Below are 25,258 nucleotides of genomic sequence, written 5' to 3' on the forward strand. Positions count from 1 at the left end.
AAGTTGAACAGCCTCCTAAACTGGATCATAACATTACAATGTTTAACGTATTTACCTAATATACCACAATTTAATTCCACATTTTGACTATGTAACTGATAAAAAAAAATCCATCCATCCATCCATTTCCTACCGCTTTTCCCTTTTGGGGTCGCGGGGGGTGCTGGAGCCTATCTTAGCTGCACACCCTGGACAAGTCCCCACCTCATCACAGCTGATAAAAAAAAATATATATTATTATTATTCACTTATTTATTTCAAATAAATAAGTGAAAGCTATTTGCACAAATCAATTATTTGTGTAAATATGTTTTTATTTAATGTTACATTTTAAAGGCCTTCTGAAATGAGATTTTCTTATTTAAACAGGGATAGCAGGTCCATTCTATGTGTCATACTTGATAATTTCGCAATATTGCCATATTTTTGCTGAAAGGATTTAGTAGAGAACATCCACGATAAAGTTCGCAACTTTCGGTGCTAAGAGAAAAGCCCTGCCTCCACCGGAAGTCGCAGACGATGACGTCACATGTTGATGACTCCTCACATATTCACATTGTTTTTAATGGGAGCCTCCAACAAAAACAGCTATTCGGACCGAGAAAACGACAATTTCCCCATTAATTTGAGCGAGGATGAAAGATTCGTGTTTGAAGATATTGAGAGCGATGGACTAGAAAAAGAAAAAAGAAAAAAAAGTTTTAAAAAAAAATCGCGATTGCATTGGGACGGATTCAGATGTTTTTAGACACATTTACTAGGATAATTTGGGGAAATCCCTTATCTCTCTATTGTGTTGCTTGTGTTTTAGTGAGTTTAACAGTACCTGATAGTCGGAAGGGTGTCTCCACGGGTGTGTTGAAGCGCAGTGTCTCAGGGGAGTCGACGGCAGCTATGGACGGCACAAGCTCAGCTTTTCTCCGGTAAGAAGCGACTTTTTACCACAATTTTCTCACCGAAACCTGCTGGTTGACATTCCGTCGTGACTCATGCTTGCTTGATCCATAGTAAAGTTTCATCTCAAGGAATTTTAAACAAGGGAATCACCGTGTGTTTGTGTGGCTAAAGGCTAAAGCTACCCAACTCCATCTTTCTACTTTGACTTCTCCAATATTAATTGAGCAACTTGCAAAAGATTCTGCAACACAGATCTCCAAAATACTGTGTAATTATGCGGTTAAAGCAGACGACTTTTAGCTGTGTGTGTGCGCAGCGCTCATACTTCCTAAAAACCAGTGACGTATTGCGTACACGTCATCATTACGCGACATTTTCAAGAAAAAACTCCCGGGAAATTTTAAATTACAATTTAGTAAACTAAAAAGGCCGTATTGGCATGTGTTGCAATGTTAATATTTCATCATTGATATATAAACTATCAGATTGCGTGGTGGGTAGTAGTGGGTTTCAGTAGGCCTTTAAATATAGATTTTATGTTTATTATTTATTTGTGACACATTGCATGGCATTTTTTTCACCTTGTTTTGAATGTTGAAAGAGTGTCAACACATTTTACAGCACAAAATATATTTTTTTAAAGGTCACAATTTGTGGTAATACAGCACAGTTTATATAACAATACAGTTTTGTGTCTTACACTTTCAATTGCTTAGCTTTTTGGGGGGTTTGTAGCTAATGAGTGTTCTCGTATAATATCAGATTAGGCGCAGGACCGACTTTATGCCACTCTTTCAGTCCTTACTATATTTTTCAATGCAGCAATTAAATAGAATTGCTCATCGGCATAATCTTACAGCTTTGCAGCAAGCCCAAAACCTGAATCTTAGACATTGTGATGCTTGTACCTAATTAAAGTGGCTGGTTCTCTCTGCAGTTGAAGAATAATGGAAGAATGGCCACGGTTGTTGTTAAGAAGTCCCTTCCTCCACTTAAAGATAGGTTTTAAGTGTAGGGTGTTTCTTGCCACAGAATTATGTTTTGACTTTTCTATTTTTTTTTAGGGCTTGTGATAAACAAATGTGTTGTTGCCAGACTTATCATGCACTCCAACATGCCCATAGGTGTCTTTCCTGTGACAGTTGGACAGTGGACAGCCACGAGTGGCTATATTTAGACACATTTGGCCCACTGAGAGACAAGCATTTCCTACACACACAGTAGCCATTATTTCAGTTAGTTGTACTGTATTAAGAGACACAATGAAGTGCATGGCCATCAAAGAATGGACAGCTATTGTTTACGCGCAGCATTTCACCCCGAAAGGCCTCTGAGTGAGCACAAAGTGTACTTTTCCTACTTGCTTACACTACTTAACTGTGACTTGTGATCGATGCTCCCTGTAAAGTGAAGTGGACAAATATGTCACACAAAGGTTAAAGCATTGTGATGATGGATAGACTTCCTCTTATGAGTACAAGTTACAATGAAAAAAAATGCACTAAATAGAGGAACACACTTGTGAGCTCTTTATTTGTGTACAATATGCTAAAAAAACATTTATTTGCCAAGTGTTTGTCAGTGCTTATCTCAAAATTATTGAGGATTATTTTGCCTCATCTATTTTTTTAAACTCCCGCTTGTTCTTATATAAACAAAAAGAACACTTTCCTTTTTACAGTTATGGCTTTAATATATTTTGGCATAATAAACACATAATAAACACAACATTATTAATATTGCTACTACGGATAATTTGATAAAAAATTCCCTAAAACAGCCCACTACCTATAATATAGGTTTTTTAAACATAAGATCATTGTCTCCCAAAACGTTGTTAGTTAATGATATAATTAGAGACAACAATCTTAACTTCATCGGTCTCAGCGAAACCTGGCTTAAACCAAACGACGTTTTTGCGCTAAATGAGGCATGTCCTCCTAACTTTACACACGCGCATATTGCCCGTCCCCTTAAAAGGGGTGGGGGGGTCACACTAATATACAACGAAAACTTTAACCTTAGTCCTAACATAAATAATAAATATAAATCGTTTGAGGTGCTTACTATGAGGTCTGTCACACCGCTGCCTCTACACCTGGCTGTTATCTACCGCCCCCCAGGGCCCTATTCGGACTTTATCAATGAATTCTCAGAGTTTGTTGCTGATCTAGTGACGCACGCCGATAACATAATCATAATGGGGGACTTTAATATCCATATGAATACCCCATCGGACCCACCGTGCGTAGCTCTCCTGACTATAATTGATAGCTGTGGTCTTACACAAATAATAAATGAACCCACGCATCGCAACGGTAATACGATATACCTAGTGCTTGTCAGGGGTATCACCGTTTTTAAAGTTACGATACTCCCGTATACTAAAGTATTGTCCGATCATTACCTTATAAAATTCGAGGTTCAGACGCATGTTCGTCAAACTAATAGTAATAATAACTGCTATAGCAGCCGCAACATTAATACGGCCACAACGACAACTCTTGCTGGCCTACTGCCCTCGGTAATGGCACCATTCCCAAAGTATGTGGGCTCTATTGATAACCTCACTAACAACTTTAACGACGCCCTGCGCGAAACCATTGATAACATAGCACCGCTAAAGTTAAAAAAGGTTCCAAAAAAGCGTACCCCGTGGTTTACAGAAGAAACTAGAGCTCAGAAATTATTATGTAGAAAGCTGGAACGCAAATGGCGCACGACTAAACTTGAGGTGCACCATCAAACATGGAGTGATGGTTTAATAACTTATAAACGCATGCTTACCTTAGCTAAAGCTAAATATTACTCAAATCTCATCCACCTTTAATAAAAACTATCCTAAATTTTTGTTTAGTACAGTAGCATCGCTAACCCAACAAGGGACCCTGTCCAGTAGCTCCACCCACTCAGCTGATGACTTTATGCAATTCTTTAGTAAGAAAATTGAAGTCATTAGAAAGGAGATCAAAGACAATGCGTCCCATCTACAACTGGGTTCTATTAACACAGATACGACTGTATATACGGCGAATATTGCCCTCCAAAATAGTTTCACTCGTTTTGATGAAATAACATTAGAGGAATTGTTACAACGTGTAAATGGAATAAAACAAACAACATGTTTACTTGACCCTCTTCCTGGGAAACTGATCAAGGAGCTCTTTGTATTATTAGGTCCATCAGTGCTAAATATTATAAACTTATCACTTTCCTCGGGCACTGTTCCACTAGCATTCAAAAAAGCGGTTATTCATCCTCTTCTTAAAAGACCTAACCTCGATCCTGACCTCATGGTAAACTACCGACCGGTGTCTCACCTTCCATTTATTTAAAAAATCCTCGAAAAAATTGTTGCGGAGCAGTTAAATGAACACTTAGCGTCTAACAATCTATGTGAAACCTTTCAATCCGGTTTCAGGGCAAATCACTCTACGGAGACAGCCCTCGCAAAAATGACTAATGATCTATTGCTAACGATGGATTCTGATGCGTCATCTATGTTGCTGCTCCTCGATCTTAGCGTTGCTTTCGATACCGTCGATCATAATATTTTATTAGAACGTATCAAAACACGAATTGGTGTGTCAGACTTAGCCCTGTCTTGGTTTAACTCTTATCTTACTGATAGGATGCAGTGCGTCTCCCATAACAATGTGACCTCGGACTACGTTAAGGTAACATGTGGAGTTCCCCAGGGTTCGGTCCTTGGCTCTGCACTCTTCAGCATCTACATGCTGCCGCTAGGTGACATCATACGCAAATACGGTGTTAGCTTTCACTGTTATGCTGATGACACCCAACTCTACATGCCCCTAAAGCTGACCAACACGCCGGATTGTAGTCAGCTGGAGGCATGTCTTAATGAAATTAAACAATGGATGTCCGCTAACTTTTTGCAACTCAACGCCAAAAAAACGGAAATGCTGATTATCGGTCCTGCTAGACACCGACCTCTATTTAATAATACAACTCTAACATTTGACAATCAAACAATTAAACAAGGCGACACGGTAAAGAATCTGGGTATTATCTTGGACCCAACTCTCTCCTTTGAGTCACACATTAAAAGCGTTACTAAAACGGCCTTCTTTCATCTCTGTAATATCGCTAAAATTCGCTCCATTCTGTCCACTAAAGACGCTGAGATCATTATCCATGCGTTTGTTACGTCTCGCCTCGACTACTGTAACGTATCATTTTCGGGTCTCCCTATGTCTAGCATTAAAAGATTACAGTTGGTACAAAATGCGGCTGCTAGACTTTTGACAAGAACAAGAAAGTTTGATCACATTACGCCTGTACTGGCTCACCTGCACTGGCTTCCTGTGCACTTAAGATATGACTTTAAGGTTTTACTACTTACATATAAAATACTACGCGGTCTAGCTCCATCCTATCTTGCCGATTGTATTGTACCATATGTCCCGGCAAGAAATCTGCGTTCAAAGGACTCCGGCTTATTAGTGATTCCCAAAGCCCAAAAAAAGTCTGCGGGCTATAGAGCGTTTTCATTTCGGGCTCCAGTAGTCTGGAATGCCCTCCCGGTAAAAGTTTGAGATGCTACCTCAGTAGAAGCATTTAAGTCTCACCTTAAAACTCATTTGTATACTCTAGCCTTTAAATAGACTCCCTTTTTAGACCAGTTGATCTGCCGTTTCTTTTCTTTTTCTCCTATGTCCCACTCTCCCTTGTGGAGGGGGTCCGGTCCGATCCGGTGGCCATGTACTGCTCACCTGTGTATCGGCTGGGGACATCTCTGTGCTGCTGATCCGCCTCGGCTTGGGATGTTTTCTTGCTGGCTCCGCTGTGAACGGGACTCTCGCTGCTGTGTCGGATCCGCTTTGGACTGGCATCTCGCGACTGTGTGGATCCATTATGGATTGAACTTTCATAGTATCATGTTAGACCCGCTCGACATCCATTGCTTTCCTCCCCTCCAAGGTTCTCATAGTCATCATTATCACCGACGTCCCACTGGGTCATCATTGTCACCGACGTCCCACTGAGTGTGAGTTTTCCTTGCCCTTATGTGGGCCTACCGAGGATGTGGTAGTGGTTTGTGTTGGTGTTTGTGCAGCCCTTTGAGACACTAGTGATTTAGGGCTATATAAGTAAACATTGATTGATTGATTGATTGATTGATATGTGGCTGCATCTCTGGCTATCACATTACGCACTATGATATGCAGAAATTCAGCATTTCAATATGTGGAGTAAAATTAAGACTGAGTAAAAAAATAAATGTAGACCGTGTAGGTGTGTATATAATTAACTGTATGTACACATTCTTGTAGATAAACAACAACCTGAGAATGAAACCAGATAGAGTTGGAGCATTTCCCTATGGAATAAAATTAAGACAATAAACTCATTATGGTGCGTGTAGGTGCGTGTATAATATATGTACTCATTCTTGTAGGTAAACAACAACCTGATAATAGACTTAAAGCATGTCAATATGTGGAGTAAAATTAAGATTAAACTCAATAATATATGTGGAGGTGTGTATATAGTATATGTACACATTTACAGTATTGTCAGTAAACAAAAAGATAATACTGGACTACTGTAGTAGCATGTCAAGATATGGAGTAAAAAAAGACAATAAACTCACTATAGTGTATCCAGGCCGTGTATATAATATACTGTATGTACACATTCACGAAGGTAAAAAAACAACATGAGAATCACACCAAATGAACTTATAGCATATCAATATGTGGAGTAAAATCAAGATAATAAAACCCACTTTAGTATGTGTAGGTGCGTACATATGTATGTATTCTCGTACGTAAACAACAACTTAAGAATGGCACGGCATAGAGTTGTTGCATGTCAATAGGTGGAGTAAAATTAAGACAAAACTGAATAAAGTATGTATAGGTGCGTATGTAATATATGTACTCATTCTTGTAAGTAAACAAACTGATAATAGACTTGTATCTTGTCAATATGTGGAGTAAAATAAGGACAAAACTCAATAAAGTATGTGTAGGTGCGTATATATGTATGCATTCCCGTACGTAAACAACAACTTAAGAATGGCACGGCATAGATTGTTGCATGTCAATATGTGGAGTAAAATTAAGACAAAACTCAATAAAGTATGTATAGGTGAGTATGTAATATATGTACTCATTCTTGTAAGTAAACTACAAACTGATAATAGACTTGTGTTTTGTCAATATGTGGAGTAAAATTAAGACAAAACTCAATAAAGTATGTATAGGTGCGTATGTAATATATGTACTCATTCTTGTAAGTAAACAACAAACTGATACTAGCCTTGTCTCATGTCAATATGTGGAGTAATATTAAGATGAAACTCAATATAGATTGTGTAGGTGTGTATAAAGTATATGCACATGTTCTTGTAGATAAACAACAACCAGAGAATGAAACCAGATGGACTTGTAGCATGTAACTATATGGAGTAAAATTACGACAATAAACTCATCATAGTTTGTGTAGGTGTGTATATAATATGTGAACTCATTCTTGTAGGTAAACATCAACCTGACAATACACTTAAAGCATGTCACTATGTTGAGTAAAGTTAAGATTAAACTTAATAAAATATGTGTAGGTGTGTATACAATATTCGTACACCTTTACAGTATTGTAAGTAAACAAAACATAAGAATAGACTAGTAGCATGTCAAAATGTGGAGTAAAAATGAAGACAATAAACTAACTATAGTGTATGTAAGCCGCGTATATAATATATGTACACATTCACGAAGGTAAAAAAACAACATGAGAATCACACCAAATAAACTTATAGCATATCAATATGTGGAGTAAATTCAAGATAATAAAACCCACTTTAGTATGTGTAGGTGCGTATATATGTATGTATTCTCGTACGTAAACAACAACTTAAGAATGGCACCGCATAGACTTGTTGCATGTCAATAGGTGGAGTAAAATTAAGACAAAACTCAATAAAATATGTATAGGTGCGTATATAATATATGTACTTTTTATTGTAAGAACACAAAAAGCTGATGGAAGACTTTTATCTTGTCAGTTTGTGGAGTAAAATTAAGATGAAACTTTATAAAAATTGTGTAGGTGTGTATATAATATATGTACACATTTATGTGGGTAAACAACGACATGGCAATAGACTTGTATCATGTCAATATGTGGAGTAAAACTGAGACAAAACTCAATTAAGAATGTGTAAGTGGGTATATGATATACTGTATATTGTTAGTAAAAAACATAAGAATAGACTTGTCGCATGTCAAAATGTGGAGTAAAAATTACAACAAACTGATAATAGCCTTGTCTCATGTCAATATGTGGAGTAATATTAAGATAAACTCAATAAAGATTGTGTAGGTGTGTATAAAGTATATGTACATGTTCTTGTAGATAAACAACAACCAGAGAATGAAACCAGATGGACTTGTAGCATGTAAATATATGGAGTAAAATTATGACAATAAACTCATCATAGTTTGTGTAGGTGTGTATATAATATACCAACAACCTGACAATACACTTAAAGCATGTCAATATGTTGTGTAAAGTTAAGATTAAACTTAATAAAATATGTGTAGGTGTGTATACAATATATGTGCACCTTTACAGTATTGTAAGTAAACAAAAACATAAGAATAGACTTGTAGCATGTCAAAATGTGGAGTAAAAATGAAGACAATAAACTCACTACAGCATATGTAAGCCGCATATATAATATATGTACACATTCACGTAGGCAGAAAACAACATGAGAATCGCACCAGATGGACCTATAGTATATCAATATATGGAGTAAATTTAAGATAATAAAACCCACTTTAGTATGTGTAGGTGCGTATCTATGTACTCATTCTCGTAGGTAAACAACAACTTAAGAATGGCACGGCATAGACTTGTTGCATGTCAATATGTGGAGTAAAATGAAGACAAAACTCAATAAAATATGTATAGGTGCGTGTATAATATATGTACTCATTCTTGTAAGTAAACAACAAACTGATAATAGACTTGTACCTAGTCAAAATGTGGAGTAAAATTAAGCCAAAACTCAATAAAGTATGTGTAGGTGCGTATCTATGTACTCATTCTCGTACGTAAACAACAACTTAAGAATGGCACGGCATAGACTTGTTGCATGTCAATATGTGGAGTAAAATTAAGACAAAACTCAATAAAATATGTATAGGTGCGTGTATAATATATGTACTCATTCTTGTAAGTAAACAACAAACTGATAATAGACTTGTACCTAGTCAATATGTGGAGTAAAGTTAAGACAAAACTCAATAAAGTATTCATAGGTGCGTATGTAATATATGTACTCATTCTTCTAAGTAAACAACAAACTGATAATAGACTTGTATCTTGTCAATATGCGGAGTAAAATTAAGACAAAACTCAATAAAGTATGTGTAGGTGCGTGTATATGTATGCATTCTCGTACGTAAACAACAACTTAAGAATGGCACGGCATAGACTTGTTGCATGTCAATATGTGGAGTAAAATTAAGACAAAACTCAATAAATTATGTATAGGTGCGTATATAATATATGTACTCATTCTTGTAAGTAAACAACAAACTGATAATAGACTTGTATCTTGTCAATATGTGGAGTAAAATTAAGACAAAACTCAATAAAGTATGTGTAGGTGCATATATATGAATGCATTCTCGTACGTAAACAACAACTTAAGAATGGCACGGCATAGACTTGTTGCATGTCAATATGTGGAGTAAAATTAAGACAAAACTCAATAAATTATGTATAGGTGCGTATATAATATATGTACTCATTCTTGTAAGTAAACAACAAACTGATAATAGACTTGTATCTTGTCAATATGTGGAGTAAAATTAAGACACAACTCAATAAAGTATGTATAGGTGCGTATGTAATATATGCACTCATTCTTGTAAGTAAACAACAAACTGATAATAGACTTGTATCTTGTCAATATGTTAGATAGTACTTTATTTATTCCGTCAGGAGAGTTCCTTCAGGAAAATTAAAATTTTCAGCCCAATCCCATTCAAGATCAGACAAACATTACAGGGAGACAAAACAGGATCGCTAAACGGGTCTGCCGGCTTCCAGCGCCCCTTACAAAAAAGATGAGATACAGGTAAACAGGGGGGCGGGGGACATGGGAGAAAAAAATAGAAGATTAAAATAAAATAAAAATAAAAATCGATCTTAGCCTGGGCCCTGGAGAGGGGGTGCATACTGAGGCCAAGGGAAAAAAACAACTCATAGCCATAGTACACATCCCTCTTACATGTGTGTAAGAGAGAAAACATCAAACATCAAAGAACACAGAGGACATTAAAGGCATTAAAGCAGCAGATACAACCAGACATTTCTACATACAGCTATGAATAAAAAGTAAAAGAAACATATACACTGTGGTGTCCTCTGCGGTGTTCCACGCAATCGTCCGCTGGGGTGGAGGGAGCATGGCCAGAGACAGGAGCAGACCCAACAAAGCAACCAAGACAGCCGACTCCACTCTCGGCCAGTGTCCAGTCCGCATGGATGAGCGAGGATACGTCCAAGGTGACTGAGGTGTCCGACACCTGTTCACCCAGCCAAGACACCGCAAAGCCTCTCTGTCCCAGCGCTCAGTGCTAGCTACGCAGCCCTGTACCCTCATCCGCATCTCCTCCAGTCCCTCCAAACCAACTCCGGTGTAGCAGAGACCCAGCAGCTGGTCTCCATGGCCAAAAGGCTCCCGGGAGGCAGATCCAGAAGTCCACAAAAAAAGCACCACAGAGGTCACGAAAGTGCCACCCCTTGTCACACAGTCCCAAAGGGTCCCGGACCAAAAGTCCAAAAAATATAATAACACATGAAAACAAAAGAGGGAAACACAAAAGGATGACACAAGAGCACAGAGCTCCTGCCAACAGCAGCCACTATAGCAGCGCCATCTTGGAAAAAAATATATATATATGTGGATATATGTGGAGTAATATTAAGATGAAACTCAATAAAGATTGTGTAGGTGTGTATAAAGTATATGCACATGTTCTTGTAGATAAACAACACCCAGAGAATGAAACCAGATGGACTTGTAGCATGTGAATATATGGAGTAAAATTACGACAATAAACTCATCATAGTTTGTGTAGGTGTGTATATAATATATGAACTCATTCTTGTAGGTAAACATCAACCTGACAATAGACTTAAAGCATGTCTCTATGTTGAGTAAAGTTAAGATTAAAGTTAATAAAATATGTGTAGGTGTGTATACAATATATGTGCACCTTTACAGTATTGTAAGTAAACAAAAACATAAGAATAGACTTGTAGCATGTCAAAATGTGGAGTAAAAATGAAGACAATAAACTCACTATAGTATATGTAAGCCGCGTATATAATATATGTACACATTCACGTAGGGAGAAAACATGAGAATCGCACCAGATAGACTTATAGTATATCAATATATGGAGTAAAATTAAGATAATAAAACCCACTTTAGTATGCGTAGGTGCGTATCTATGTACTCATTCTCGTAGGTAAACAACAACTTAAGAATGGCACCGCAAAGACTTGTTGCATGTCAATATGTGGAGTAAAATTAAGACAAAACTCAATAAAATATGTATAGATGCGTATATAATATATGTACTTTTACTTGTAAGTAAACAACAAGCTGATAGAAGACTTTTATCTTGTCAGTTTGTGGAGTAAAATTAAGATGAACCTTAATAAACATTGTGTAGGTGTGTATATAATATATGTACACATTTTTGTACCGGTAGGTAAACGACATGGCAATAGACTTGTATCATGTCAATATGTGGAGTAAAACTGAGACAAAACTCAATTAAGAATGTGTAAGTGTGTATATGATATACAGTATATTGTAAGTAAAAAACATAAGAATAGACTAGTAGCATGTCAAAATGTGGAGTAAAAATTAAGACAATAAACTCACTATAGTATATCCAGGCTGTGTATATAATATACTGTATGTACACATTCGCACAGGTAGACAACAACATGAGAATCGCACCAGATAGACTTATAGCATATACATATGTGGATTAAATGTAAGATAATGTACATAATATGTATAGGTGTGTATATAATATATGTACTCATTCTTATAAGTAAACAACAAACCAATAATAGTTTTTTATCTTGTAAATATGTGGAGCAAAATTAAGACAAAACTCAATAAAAGTTGTGTCGGTGCGTATATAATATATGTACACCTTTATGAAAATAAACAACAACATGACAATAGACTTGTATCATGTCAATATGTGGAGCAAAACAGAGACAAAACTTATTTAAGAATGTGTAGGTGTGTATATAATATAGGCACAGATTCATGTCAGTAAACGACATCATGGCTATAGTAGCAAGTCAATATGTGGACTAAAATTAAGATTCAACTCAATAAAGATGGTGTAGGTGTGTATATAATATATGTAAACATTTTTGTAAGTAAACAACAACATGACAACAGACTTGTATCATGTCAATATGTGGAGTAAAAAAAACTCAATTAAGATTGTGTAGGTGTGTATATAATACATGCACACATTCATTGATTGATTGATTGGGACTTTTATTAGTAGATTACACAGTACAGTACATATTCCGTACAATTAACCACTAAATGGTAACACCCGAATACCTTTTCAACTTGTTTAAGTTGGGGTCCATGGTAAACAACATCATGACTATAGTAGCATGTCAATATGTGGGGTAAAAATATGGCTGGGCAATAAAATATAGTTTAATAAGCAAATATATTGTGTTTACAAGGTCAATGAAAGAAGACAAATGCTGACAACCATTTAGACTAAAAATGTTCACACTAAGGTTTCGTGAGTGAATTGTGAGAAAACCCACTACAACAGGGGTCACCAAACTTTTTGAAACCAAGAGCTACTTCTTGGGTACTGATTAGTGCGAAGGGCTACCAGTTTCATACACACTTAAATAAATTGCCAGAAATAGCCAATTTGCTCAATTTCCCTTAAACTCTATGTTATTAATAATGATTAATGATTTTTATCTATGTGGAAACACTGATCATCTTAATGATTTCTCACAATAAATATATATTTTCGATGACATGTTTTAAATAGGTTAAAATCCAATCTGCACTTTGTTAGAATATATAACAAATTGGACCAAGCTATATTTCTAACAAAGACAAATCATTATTTAATTTAGATTTTCCAGAACAAAAAATGTAAAAGAAATTCAAAAGACTTTGGAATAAGACTTAAATTTGATTCTACAGATTTTCTAGATTTGCCAGAATAATTCTTTTGAATTTTAATCATAATAACTTTGAAGAAATATTTCACAAATATTCTTCGTCGAGAAAAAAAGAAGTTAAAATGAAGAATAAAATTAAAATATATTTATTATTCTTTAAAATAGAAAAATAAATTTACTTGAACACTGATTTATATTGTCAGGAAAGAAGAGGAAGGAATTTAAAAGGTAAAAAGGGACGGCGTGGCGCAGTGGTAGAGTGGCCGTGCACAACTCGAGGGTCCCTGGTTCGATCCCCACCTAGTACCAACCTTGTCACGTCCGTTGTGTACTGAGCAAGACACTTCACCCTTGCTCCTGATGGGTGCTGGTTAGCGCCTTGCATGGCAGCTCCCGCCATCAGTGTATGAATGTGTGTGTGAATGGGTAAATGTGGAAGTAGTGTCAAAGCGCTTTGAGTACCTTGAAGGTAGAAAAGCGCTATACAAGTACAACCCAATTATCATTTATTTATTTATATGTGTTTAAAAATCCTAAAATCATTTTTAAGGTTGTATTTTTTCTCTAAAATTGTCTTTCTGAAAGTTGTAAGAAGCAAAGTAAAAAAATTAATTAATGTATTTAAACATGTGAAGACCAAGTCTTTAAAATATTTTCTTGAATTTTCAAATTCTAATTGAGTTTTGTCTCTCTTAGAATTAAAAATGTCGAGCAAAGCGAGACCAGCTTGCTAGTAAATAAATACAATTCAAAAAATAGAGTCAGCTCACTGGTAAGTGCTGCTATTTGAGCTATTTTTAGAACAGGCCAGCGGGCTACTCATCTGATCCTTACGGGCTATCTGGTGCCCGCGGGCACCGCGTTGGTGACCCCTGCACTACAATCTAACCATTTATTGTATTTATGTATTTACTATGTAATGTTTGTAGGAATTTGATTAATTACTGAATAAGATTTTATCTAATTTTACACATTCTGTATTTTATTTGTTTTCAATTAATGCAGAACCAGGCAACGGAACTACATCACCCATAATGCCAAGCGGAACTAAGCCCCTCCCCATCTAGGCAGCGTAGCCCCCGGCTGGAGCTCCTCTTCTGCTGCTGCGGCGGCGAACACACTCTCTTCTAGTGGAGAAATGTGCGCAGGTTGAAGACAACAACTGCGTCCCTGTTTGTTGTTCTACAACATTTACGCCGAAACGCCGAGCACGAAGTGCCAATAGAAGACACACGCAGCGGTCGTAACGGCGCGAAGCCTCTTGGACCACCCTCGCAAGGTAGGATCACCACTGCTTTATTTTGAATATTTGGGGTTTAAAAGTTGTGTCCCGGTGTGGTTTTAGCTCAAAATGTCAACATGTGTGGTAATAATGGTTATGTAGAAAGTGAAAGCGAGGAAGCGCCGGTGGTGACTTGTTGCCCATTTCCACGTTATGAGTGCAAATAGCTGTCTATCATCACACAAATCACATAGCTTGTAGCATCCTGCTTGACGTTTTCAACACACCGGAAGTGGAGTTTACGTAATATGCGCCTACTATGTCCTTTCCCTGACTTCTATGCTAAACTATTTGATTGAGCATCACGTCCAGATGTGTTGCACTTCCAGACTGTGCTCAGTTGGGAACCGGATTGTGCTGTGTGCTGTGTGCTGCGTTCAAGTGCTCTGTTTTGCACCAGAGTGTGCTGATTGCTGCGTTCAGGTGTACTGTTGTGCACCAAGTTGTGCCGACTGCTGCGTTTAGGTTCTTTGCTATGCACCAGACTGTGCTGTGTGTGGCATTCAGGTGCCCAATTGAACACTACAATATGTGTGCTGCGTTTGAGTGCTCTGTTTTGCACCAACATGTTTTGTGTGTTGCGTTCAGGTGTGTTGTTGAAAATCAGATTAAGTTTGCCGCGTTTTAGGTGTTCGGTTTTTGCACGTACATGTACTAAGTTGTGTGGCATTCAGGTGCTCCGATGTCCACCAAGTTTTGTTTTGTGTGCTGCGTTTGGGGGCTCTGCTGAAGGCCACATTATGTGTGCTGCGTTTGGGGGCTCCGGTTTGCACCAGATTGTGCTGAGTGCTGCATTCATGTGCTCTGTAATGCACCAGCTTGTCATGTGTGCTGCATTCATGTTCAAGTGCTCTTTTATCATATTCACCAGATTGTGCGCTGCATTCTGGTGCTTAGTTTTATACCAAATTGCTGTGCAAAGTTGTGCACCAATTTGCATTTAGGCAATGGCAAACCGTGCTGCATTCAGGTGCTACGGGGTTCACCGGATTGCGCTGTGTGATGCGTTCAGGTGTTCAGTTCCGTACAAGATTGCTGCGTTTAAGTGCTCAGTTGTGCGCCAGATTGTACCGTGTGCTGCATTCAGGTGCTCAATTGTGCACCAGGTCATGCTACGAGCTGCATTCAGGTGCTTAGTTTTGTACCAAATTGCTGTGTTCAGGTGAACAGTTGAGCACCAGATTGTGTTGTATTCAGAATGAATTCAATGAATGAATGAAAATGAGTTCAAGCAAGGCACAATTGTGCTGCATTCAGGTACTTAGTTGTGTACCAATTTGCTGTGTTCAGGTGAACAGTTGTGCACCAGATTGTTCTGTATTCAGTGTGAAATCAATGAATGAATGAAAGTGAGTTCACGCAAGGCACAATTGTGCTGCATTCAGTTGCTCCAGGGTGCACCACATTGGGCTGTGTGCTGCATTCAGGTGCTGTGTTCAGGTGCTCAGTTGCACACGAGATAGCTGAATTCAGGTGCGCAATAAAATGTGCAACGTTCAAGTGCTCGGTTGTGCAAGCGCAATGCGCACTGACCTCTTGAGCCGCAATCATAACTACACTGACTAAATAAAAACATATGGATATGCACACTATACAAATGTATGCAAATCTATGGATAATGGCCTCTTATTAATAGGAAGCACATACACATGCATCGAGTAACAGAACCCCGGCGCCCCCTCCCTTGGCGTGTGTGGTCTAGGCATCACGTCTTCCCTGCAGCAGCCCTCTCGCTCCGCTCACTAACGTCCACACAATTTGCACTTTGTTAAGCTTGTGTTCCCACTGAGCTTCTTGTGCTAACAAGCTAACAAAACACACACGGCTGCCATGGTGATGTGCTGGCAGCAAGATAAAATACACTTTTGGAATGTTATACTGCATTGCATCGTCGGTGCAGCAGGGAATGTTGCGGAACAGCAGCTCGTGGCAATCCGGAGATGGATAGATTGCAGCTGTTGCATGTTAAGAGGCAGCCGGTGGCGTGCCAAAAAGGGCCAAGAATGTGCCAAAAGTATGGCCTTGTCATTGTGCAGCGTATGCGTCTAAAAACCTAAACACGGCTAGTATTTCTCCCTTGACTTTTTTATTTGTTTTCTACATAAGCCTCTGCCATATCCTCACTTCTTTACATCTAGCATGACGGTGAGGCAAGCAAGGTTTACTGTTAAGAAATGTGGAGGACGTTGACCCCGGGTGATGTCCGGGAGAGGCTTCGAATTCCGGAATCCCCCCGTAACAGTCTGAGGGGTCGGCGATTATGCAGCTGAGCCACATCAGAGTTGCCGAAGAGCCACATCAGAGTTGCCGAAGAGCCGCATGCGGCTTCGGAGCCGCGAGTTGCCGACCCCTGAACTAGAGCAACAGTGCGAAGCAAGTGTGACTTCAGGCTTGTTGCACCTAGCCTTTTATCTCAGAGACAGGGACAGAAGTAATCTCTAAACACGAATGCATTCTATAATAACCAGAAAAAGATTCTAAATTTGTTGCTAGTTTTTTTTTAAATAAAAAAACTCATTAAAATTTTCTAGACACTTGAAAGAATCTTAACAAAATACTTTGTACAATAAGCAGCAACAATTAAAAATATTATAAAACGATAAAAAATATGTACATTCTTTTTAATAACAGATTTTTTTTAAATGTATGTATACATTTTTTTTAACCTTTTTAAGGAAAAAATTAATCATAACAAATTATGCAAATTACACTGATGTCATAGTGACCACGCCCATAACCAAGCCCCCACCGCCACAGGGATCTTAGCAGTCTAGGGCAGGGGTCCCCAACGCGGTTCCCTCGGGCACCAGATAGCCCGTAAGGACCAGATGAGTCGCCCGCTGGCCTGTTCTAAAAATAGCTCAAATAGCAGTACTTCCCAATGAGCTGCCTCTATTTTTTTAATTGTATTTATTTACTAGCAAGCTGGTCTCGCTATGCTCAACATTTTTAATTCTAAGAGAGACAAAACTCAAATAGAACTTGAAAATCCCCAAAAATATTTTAAAGACTTGGTCTTCACTTGTTTAAATAAATTCATTTATTTTTTTTACTTTGCTTCTTATAAGTTTCAGAAAGACAATTTTAGAGAAAAAATACAACCTTAAAAATAATTTTAGGATTTTTAAACACATATACCTTTTTACCTTTTAAATTCCTTCCTCTTCTTTCCTGACAATTTAAATCAATGTTAAAGTAAATTAATTTTTTTTATTGTAAAGAATAATGAATACATTTTAATTTAATTCTTCATATTAGCTTCTGTTTTTTCGACGAAGAAACTTGTGATATATTTCTTCAAACTTATGATTAAAATTCCCAAAAAATATTCTGGCAAATCTAGAAAATCTGTAAAATCAAATTTAAATCTTATTTCAAAGTCTTTTGAATTTCTTTTAAAATTTTTGTTCTGAAAAATCCAGAAGAAATAATGATTTGTCTTTGTTAGAAATATAGCTTGGTCCAATTTGTTATATATTCTAACTAAATGCAGATTGGATTTTAACCTATTTAAAACATGTCATCAAAATTCTAAAATGAATCTTAATCAGGAAAAATTACTAATCATGTTCCATAAATATTTTTTTATTTTTTTCAAAAATATTCCAATTAGCTAGTTTTTCTCTTCATTTTTTTTGGTTGAATTTTGAATTTTAAAGAGTCGAAATTGAAGATACCATAAACTATGTTTTTAAAATTTTATTTTCATTTTTTTCGTGTTTTTTCCTCTTTTAAACCCTTCAATTAAGTGTTTTTTTCATCATTTATTCTCTACAAAAAAACTTCCGTAAGAAGAAAAAAAATGCACGACAGAATGACATACAGAAATACCCATTTTTTTATATATATTGATTTTTTTATTAAAAGGTAAATTGAGCAAATTGGCTATTTCTGGAAATGTATTTAAGTGTGTATCAAACTGGTAGCCCTTCGCATTAATCAGTACCCAAGAAGTTGCTCTTGGTTTCAAAAAGGTTGGTGACCCCTGGTCTAGGGGAAACCCTGTATTGTATACTCATGTCTTCTTCTGCTTATGATTCTTCTGCAGTCCTCTAGCGATTTTTAACAGCGCATTAAACATCCCAACATAACCATAACTACTGAACGTTCGATAATTGACCGTGCAGTGGAAAGCCCACTCACATTCACAGATCCAATACCAAGCACGCCCTTAATGTTATGTTTTTTTTTATGTGTCATTATGAATTTTCACTAAATTAGTTTGCTTGCAATTTTGTTGTACAATGACAATAAAGATCTATTCTATTCTATTCTACTCTATGTCTCGTGGTAACAGCTTCTGATGCTAATCACAACAATAATTACAATATTGTAAGTGTCTGAAATGTTGTCACGGTTTAATAATGCAGTAAATCGTATCCTGCTTCATCCATAAACCCTTGACAGAAAATCACCTTCTTTGTGCATGAACGGGATGAAAATGACAAAACTATTGTTTTTGCATAATACTAGCATGTACCAACATCTTTGTTGAAATCAATCAATGTAATGATGTGTTGTATTTTGTCTAATGCTGTGCAGGCACCAAATATCAATATTTTGGAGTCCACAGCACGTACACTTAAAGATTTTAACTTCTTAAAAAGGTACATACAAGAATGACTACAAAGAAAATGTGCATTTACGATGCTAAATTTGTGTGTTGGATTGGTAGTTATTGATGTCGGACTGAGGTTTTGTATTATTGCTTTATTGCATATGTTTTTAGTCCAATATTTGGTTATCGCACAATCCCTGTTTTGATACTACGACTACGCAGTGATTCCCACCTCAGTTTTTGTGGCAGATGACAGCTATGGGCCTCACGTCTACAAACCTTATTGAGGAATTGGGTTTTTCGTTCATAGTGAAAAGTCAAAGTATCCGGCGGCCTATGGTTGCAATGATTAATCAATATAATTGCGTAATTTAATAAGAAAAAAACTTGGATTGATATCTTGATGCATCGATTAGTAGTTTGAGTGTTTTAATTAATGCACACATGGTAAAAGTACAATTTAAATCTTGCTTATGTGCATTTGTTAGAAAAAAAGATTGAAGGTTATGAAACGCAGAAACATTTTTGTTTATTTCAAGTATTTGCCTGAAACATACATGGATTTAATTAAGTGTGTTCTGTCCGATTACTTGTTTAATCAAACAGTATAATCGATACTAAAATAATCAATAACTGTAACACTGCAGAAGGCATTGTAATATTTTTTTATTTTGTAAAAAAAATGCTAAAAAGGACAATTATAAATAATTACATGTTTAAACACACAACTTTGTGCCAGCTGTGTGTTATTGGTGACATGGTGATCGTTTTTAGTATCAACATTTCAGCTTTTTCCTCATTAAGAATCAACATACCCCAAAATAAACTTATCTCCTAAACAAAGATATACAATTGTGAACATTGAACCTATAGGCTGTGCTTTTGTAGAACAAATGATCCATTTTTACTCAGAGGAAAATGAGACAAAGGTGGAAGTAACCCGCAATAACTGGACGTGACCACTCATTTTTCCTTTATCATTAAAAACACACTAAAATAGGGGTGTCCGGGACAGCTTGAGTTTTGACACGCGGCATATTGTCGAAACGGAAAAAAAAACACACTGAAAATTAGACGATCAGTTTTTAGATGCATCACAATTTGAACATGGACAATTATAGAATTGATTAGTAAATGTCAATGATTGATAATCGATTTATGTATGTAAATAAAGTAATGCAAACAGTTCTAAAATGAATGAGAGACAGGAAGACATGAGGATTTGTTTTTTTTAGTCTTATTGGTAAAAATCGTCTTGTTCTAGGTAGTTAGCAATGCAGCTAATGGGACAAATCAATTCTACCTCTAAATCACTTTGAAAATGCATTCAAAAACCGTCACCAATACTTCATTTACATTCCGTAACCTGTATAATAACCAAACTGTAGCGACATTGTTATTGTAAGAGCTAGCGTTTGAGGAACCATTTTTCTAGCGTAATAACACATCGACGTGCTTCAAAAATTGGCGGTAAAAGCTAACTACGGCTATTGATAAGCTAGCTTCTACGTCAACACGAAACAATCATATTACAGTATCTGTAAAGTATTAGCCCACATTTCATGTTGTGTTTATACACAGTGTGTATTATGATCAATATAAAGTGTGACTCACTCGATGGACAGTTGTCTTTGGTCCAGCTGGCCGGAAACTTTTCTTCTGGTTTATTTGGGGTAAGCATGCCCTTTATGTCAATAAAGCTTGTCTCCAAATTCCACATTTGCAGCTTTAAGTTGCTTTCACCTCATTCTATCGACTTCCGTCTGCTCCAAGGTTTCACCCTCTTCTTTGTGCTCGCTTGTAGAAGCAGCAGTTCATCCTCCGCTAATTCAGCTTCAAAAATATAAGGTTGTTAATCCTCATTTGTCCAAAAGTAGTCGTCTTCGTTGTTTGTTACCAAGTCTGTTATGATTAGAATACACACAAGCGTTTTGTGTCCGGAAGTAAGAACACACACTTGTTGCTAGAAGTTGTACGTGCGCTGCTATGGAAACGGAAATCAATGCATGGAAGAGGTTAAAATGATAAAATACGGTAAATATTGAACATATTAAAGATTGTTATGAACGTGTCTATTACTACATTATATATAGACTTGCAGCATGTGTATATAAAACAATGACGGAGGGTTTGAAGTTGTTTCGGAGGGCTTTGAAGGCTACAACAGTGCCTCCTATTACCCGCAAAATGCAAGCGTTTATCATCTATAAAATCCTCATTTAAAAAAAGACGTGTGTTCTTGTCTCTCATACTTATTGTGAACGTTAGGCAAATTTCCACCAAAAAGTGCAGTTCTCCTCTAAAAGCCAACTGTCCTCTCTCCTGTGAAGCTACGTACATCTGGATAAAGCGAGCGAGATTCAGTGTAAGAAAAGATAGTGGTAGTTTAATCAGCGGAGGAAGCAGCTCTATTAGATGTAAAGTATGACTAATGAGCAAGATGAAAAGACGCGCAGGGCAGCTCTAATAATAAAAGAGGATATTGATCTTCAGCGTGTCCACTGATTTGAATGACCTTCTGAGAATTGATTTGTACCGTTCGGTGGAAAGACCAACGTGTGTTTGGAGATCCAGTAGGGAAAGCACCCGGGACGACACCCCTCCATAAAACAAAGAAACTAGGAAGTGCTCCTAAAACCGAGACAACCTCACATGTTAAACATTACCAGTGGAATTAATGATTGATTGAATCCTGACTAAAAATGCAAACATGACACAATGCATGAGTGTGTTGACTACCGAAAGCCAGGCTTGTGAGTGCTCATTCCAGATGTACAGTTGCTACTTTCTTACGGCGCTTTGGTTTCAGAACACACACAAACTTTACATCCAAAACAACAGCAAGCTGCGCCCATAAGCGACACACTGCAATATTTGAAACAAGATTAGCATACATTGATTGACATCCATACATATTTAGAGACAAACCCATGACTGATTATTATCCCAGAATATGACGACAATGTAAATACATGATTGTCATCTAAAAGTCAAAATCAATCTGGAGTGTAACAGCCAATGAATGGCCTTTTGTATAATGCATGATCCGTCACATGGTTACTTTTACTGAGAGTCTCCAGTAATTTCCATTTCATGCATTTCCGAACACACAGGGATCGGCGAGGAGTGCGTTTACGCCGAGTAAACACAGCGGATGCGATTATCTGCGATTGCTTCAGGGACACTCTCGTGGGAAATCAAGTCAAGTCCCTCATCGGGGAGAGTTGTTTGTAGCTGAAAGAGAGAGCTTCCTGCTTGCAACCGTTGCCAATTAGAAACTCATGATTTATACCCAACGACCAGCGTCTCTCAAACTGAGATCGGAAATATAGTCAAGCAGGCGGAACTTAAGTTTTGGTGTTGCAGTAACTCAAGCTCATTTTAGGATGGTTTTCTCTAGGTCGTGTTCAGACGAGCCTTCCATCATCGTTTTCATTCATCCCGTTTCTCCAGTTCATTAGTGCTTTGCGCTCCTGCATCTTTCTTAAAGACATCCACAAATGTTACTGTGGGACGTCGTGACCGCTGACCACGTGTAGGTTCCCACAGCACCAGTGTGCTGGCTGGCAGCTCCTGGTATCTTTGGCAGTGTCCTGCGAGTCTCATCCTCCTAGCTGCTATTTTGCAGATCAACATACCAATTTTTGTCTTACAACAATAAAATATGCACTGCCGTAGCAACGAGGGTGGTTTTGGAGGTTGAAGTTTGGGAAAAACATTGTCATAACGGAAACCAGCAGCGTCAAAAGTTTGGGAACAACAAGAAGTGGTCTCGGACTCATCTGGCCTGGACGCCGCGCTTCCGCAATACTATTGGATGATCTGTCTGAGGTTGAATACCTTTTTGATTGACAGCAACGTTTAAATATAAACAACACCCATAGCATTTTTCAAGTTTCATTCCGTTGTTCGGTTGATATGGAGAATTTGACAGTTCTGTATGTTGCAAAGGGGTGGAAAAGTTTCCAGTAAATTTCCGGAAACTTTCCTTAAATTTACCACGGGAAGTTAAGCTCGGGAAGTTTGGATACTTTGACCATTTTTTGATTATTCAAAGTTGGACACCGTCCATCTTATTCTGCGGAATAAGATGAGAAGCTTGTAAAACACTAATGCAATGCCACACACAAATATAAATAGTCAGCTAAACAATTGGAGTAGTCTTTAAAAATATTTTACTTATGGACAAATGAATAGAAATAGGCTAGATGAATAAATGAACATGCAATCAGCATGCTAAATCAAACTATAACCTACATTCTTGTATGACTACAAAATAGCTAGCAAAACAGAAGGCAGAAGAAACTACAAATTTTGATTTAGTATTTGCTAGTTAAATTTTACAGATCACAAAAAAGGTACATTCCGATCGCTAATGTTGTTAGCATAAATGAATGGGATTTAACATAGAGAAAATTAGCATCACGGCTAACAAAGAACTATTTTCGGTTCATTATGAGACTGTGGTGGTACATAAACCTAGCTAGCTAGAGATATTGGGCCCAAAATCATTAAACAAGTAAAGGAACAGCTAGCTAGCGAGTTTGAGTGGAAGTCTGCTGGAGTAGTCTACAGTCATACAGTAACAAGCAATTACACCTCTATTAAAATTAAATACCATAGATCAAATATATATACCCCAGTAATATCATCAAAACTTACCTGACTGGATGAAGTCCTTGGGCTCAAATACTAGTGTGGCCGCAATAGCCCTGCTCTAGTGTGTAGCATACTGAGATTTATCTAAGCATGTGATGGAAGAATGCACTGCACATATGATGGAGGAATGCAGAGTTTGGGGTTGAAATTCAACTGAATTTGCATTAAATCTGGTTGTTTTAGCTAATAATCATGCTGCAAGATCTAGCATGTTGCATTCAATGTTTATTACCGTTTATTCCCATTAATTCCCATATATTCCCGTTAATTCTCATGGAAAGTTTCCAACTTTGAATATTCCCGGTTCCACGTTTTCTATCTAGCATCTTTATATCTTTTATCTGTTTCTGGAGACTGTATTTGTGTGGAGAGAGCAGCTGAAAATGAGGTTCCCTTACTTGAAAGACCACAAACTTGGAATGTTTGTTTTGTAGGAACACAGCACCAATTAAATTGATTTCAGTGCAGGGACGGCGCTACACCAGGTATAGGGGACGCTGTAGCCCTGTCAGAAATCTATTAAGCCCCAGTTCAGCTCCCCAGCATTTTAAGGCCTTATTATGCAAAAACTACTTTTCTTATCTATTAGCACCTGCTGTTGTGTATTAAATCAAACCGCAGAGGCATTGCAGGGATATTTATGAAACAATCCAGCCTCCTTTCATTCTTCCTCCAAAAGAGCCATTTGGAATTTGCCCAATTTGTGAGATCCCATTCGTGACTTGAGCGTAGAGAGCTCGGCGATATGGCCTTTTTTTTTTTTTAAATATCTCGATATTTTGAGGCCATATCGCGATACACAATATTATCTCCATATTTTGCCTTAGCCTTGAATTAACACTTGATACATATGCACTTTTCTATACCTAATACAGGGCTGAGTCCATCTTTCTGTGACCAATCACACAACCGGATCCATCTTTCCAAATGCCTATTAGAAGTCCACCTCCACCTTTCGGCTGCCCAATCACAGCGTGATGAAACTTTTTTGCCTGTCAGTGCACTACTTCAGAGCAATCCCTCGTAAATTATAAGTTAAAAACTTTTGTGTTTACCAATTTTGTCTTATTTGGCAGTAACCTATTTACAGGTATTGTTTTATAGTTATCCAATAAATATGTTGTTATTTTCCCTTAATTTTACCGTAGTAATTTCGACCGAGCACCCCAAAAGCCACAAGGCAATAAATGACTGTGTGTGGCTTTCTCTGCTGAGGTCTTTGGCTCACACTGGCATCTGCACCAAGGCAACAAAAGTGGTACAATTTCTATCAAAGGTATGTTAAAAGCCTATTACATTATTTTAATCAATTTTCACTAAAAATCATAAATTAAGTAGTTTTAACTTAAAGCATAGCCTACTACATTATATTTATTTAAGTGTGTTGTACTACAACCCATCCAAAGTAATTTAACAAGTTGTTGTATATATTTTTATGTCAGAGAATGGTGAGTGTGATGTGTACTCTGGTTACAGATAGAAAACTGAGCTCTGGGCAGTGGCTAAGAATAATGAGGAAGTAGGCAAGTAGGAAATCACCTTTTGATTTCACTTGTAGTACTTACTAGAGTAAGTATTTCTTCGCCATTTTATATGGACGATTGTTTCCCAGCCTGCATCGT

The 25,258-nt window shown here is 37.3% G+C and overlaps 1 protein-coding gene across 3 annotated transcripts in view; it reads left to right on the forward strand.

The window, feature by feature from the left end:
• Window positions 1-14,192: 14,192 nt before the first annotated feature.
• Window positions 14,193-25,258, forward strand: part of pag1 (phosphoprotein membrane anchor with glycosphingolipid microdomains 1) — an 85,773-nt gene continuing 74,707 nt past the window's right edge. For all 3 annotated transcript variants that reach the window (XM_061908495.1, XM_061908494.1, XM_061908497.1), the window contains exon 1: window positions 14,193-14,416. The gene's annotated coding sequence lies outside the window, so the exon portion shown is untranslated. The remainder of the gene's footprint in view (window positions 14,417-25,258) is intronic.

Source organism: Nerophis ophidion, linkage group LG08 (genome assembly GCF_033978795.1).
Source record: "Nerophis ophidion isolate RoL-2023_Sa linkage group LG08, RoL_Noph_v1.0, whole genome shotgun sequence".
NCBI classification, from domain to species: Eukaryota; Metazoa; Chordata; class Actinopteri; order Syngnathiformes; family Syngnathidae; genus Nerophis; species Nerophis ophidion.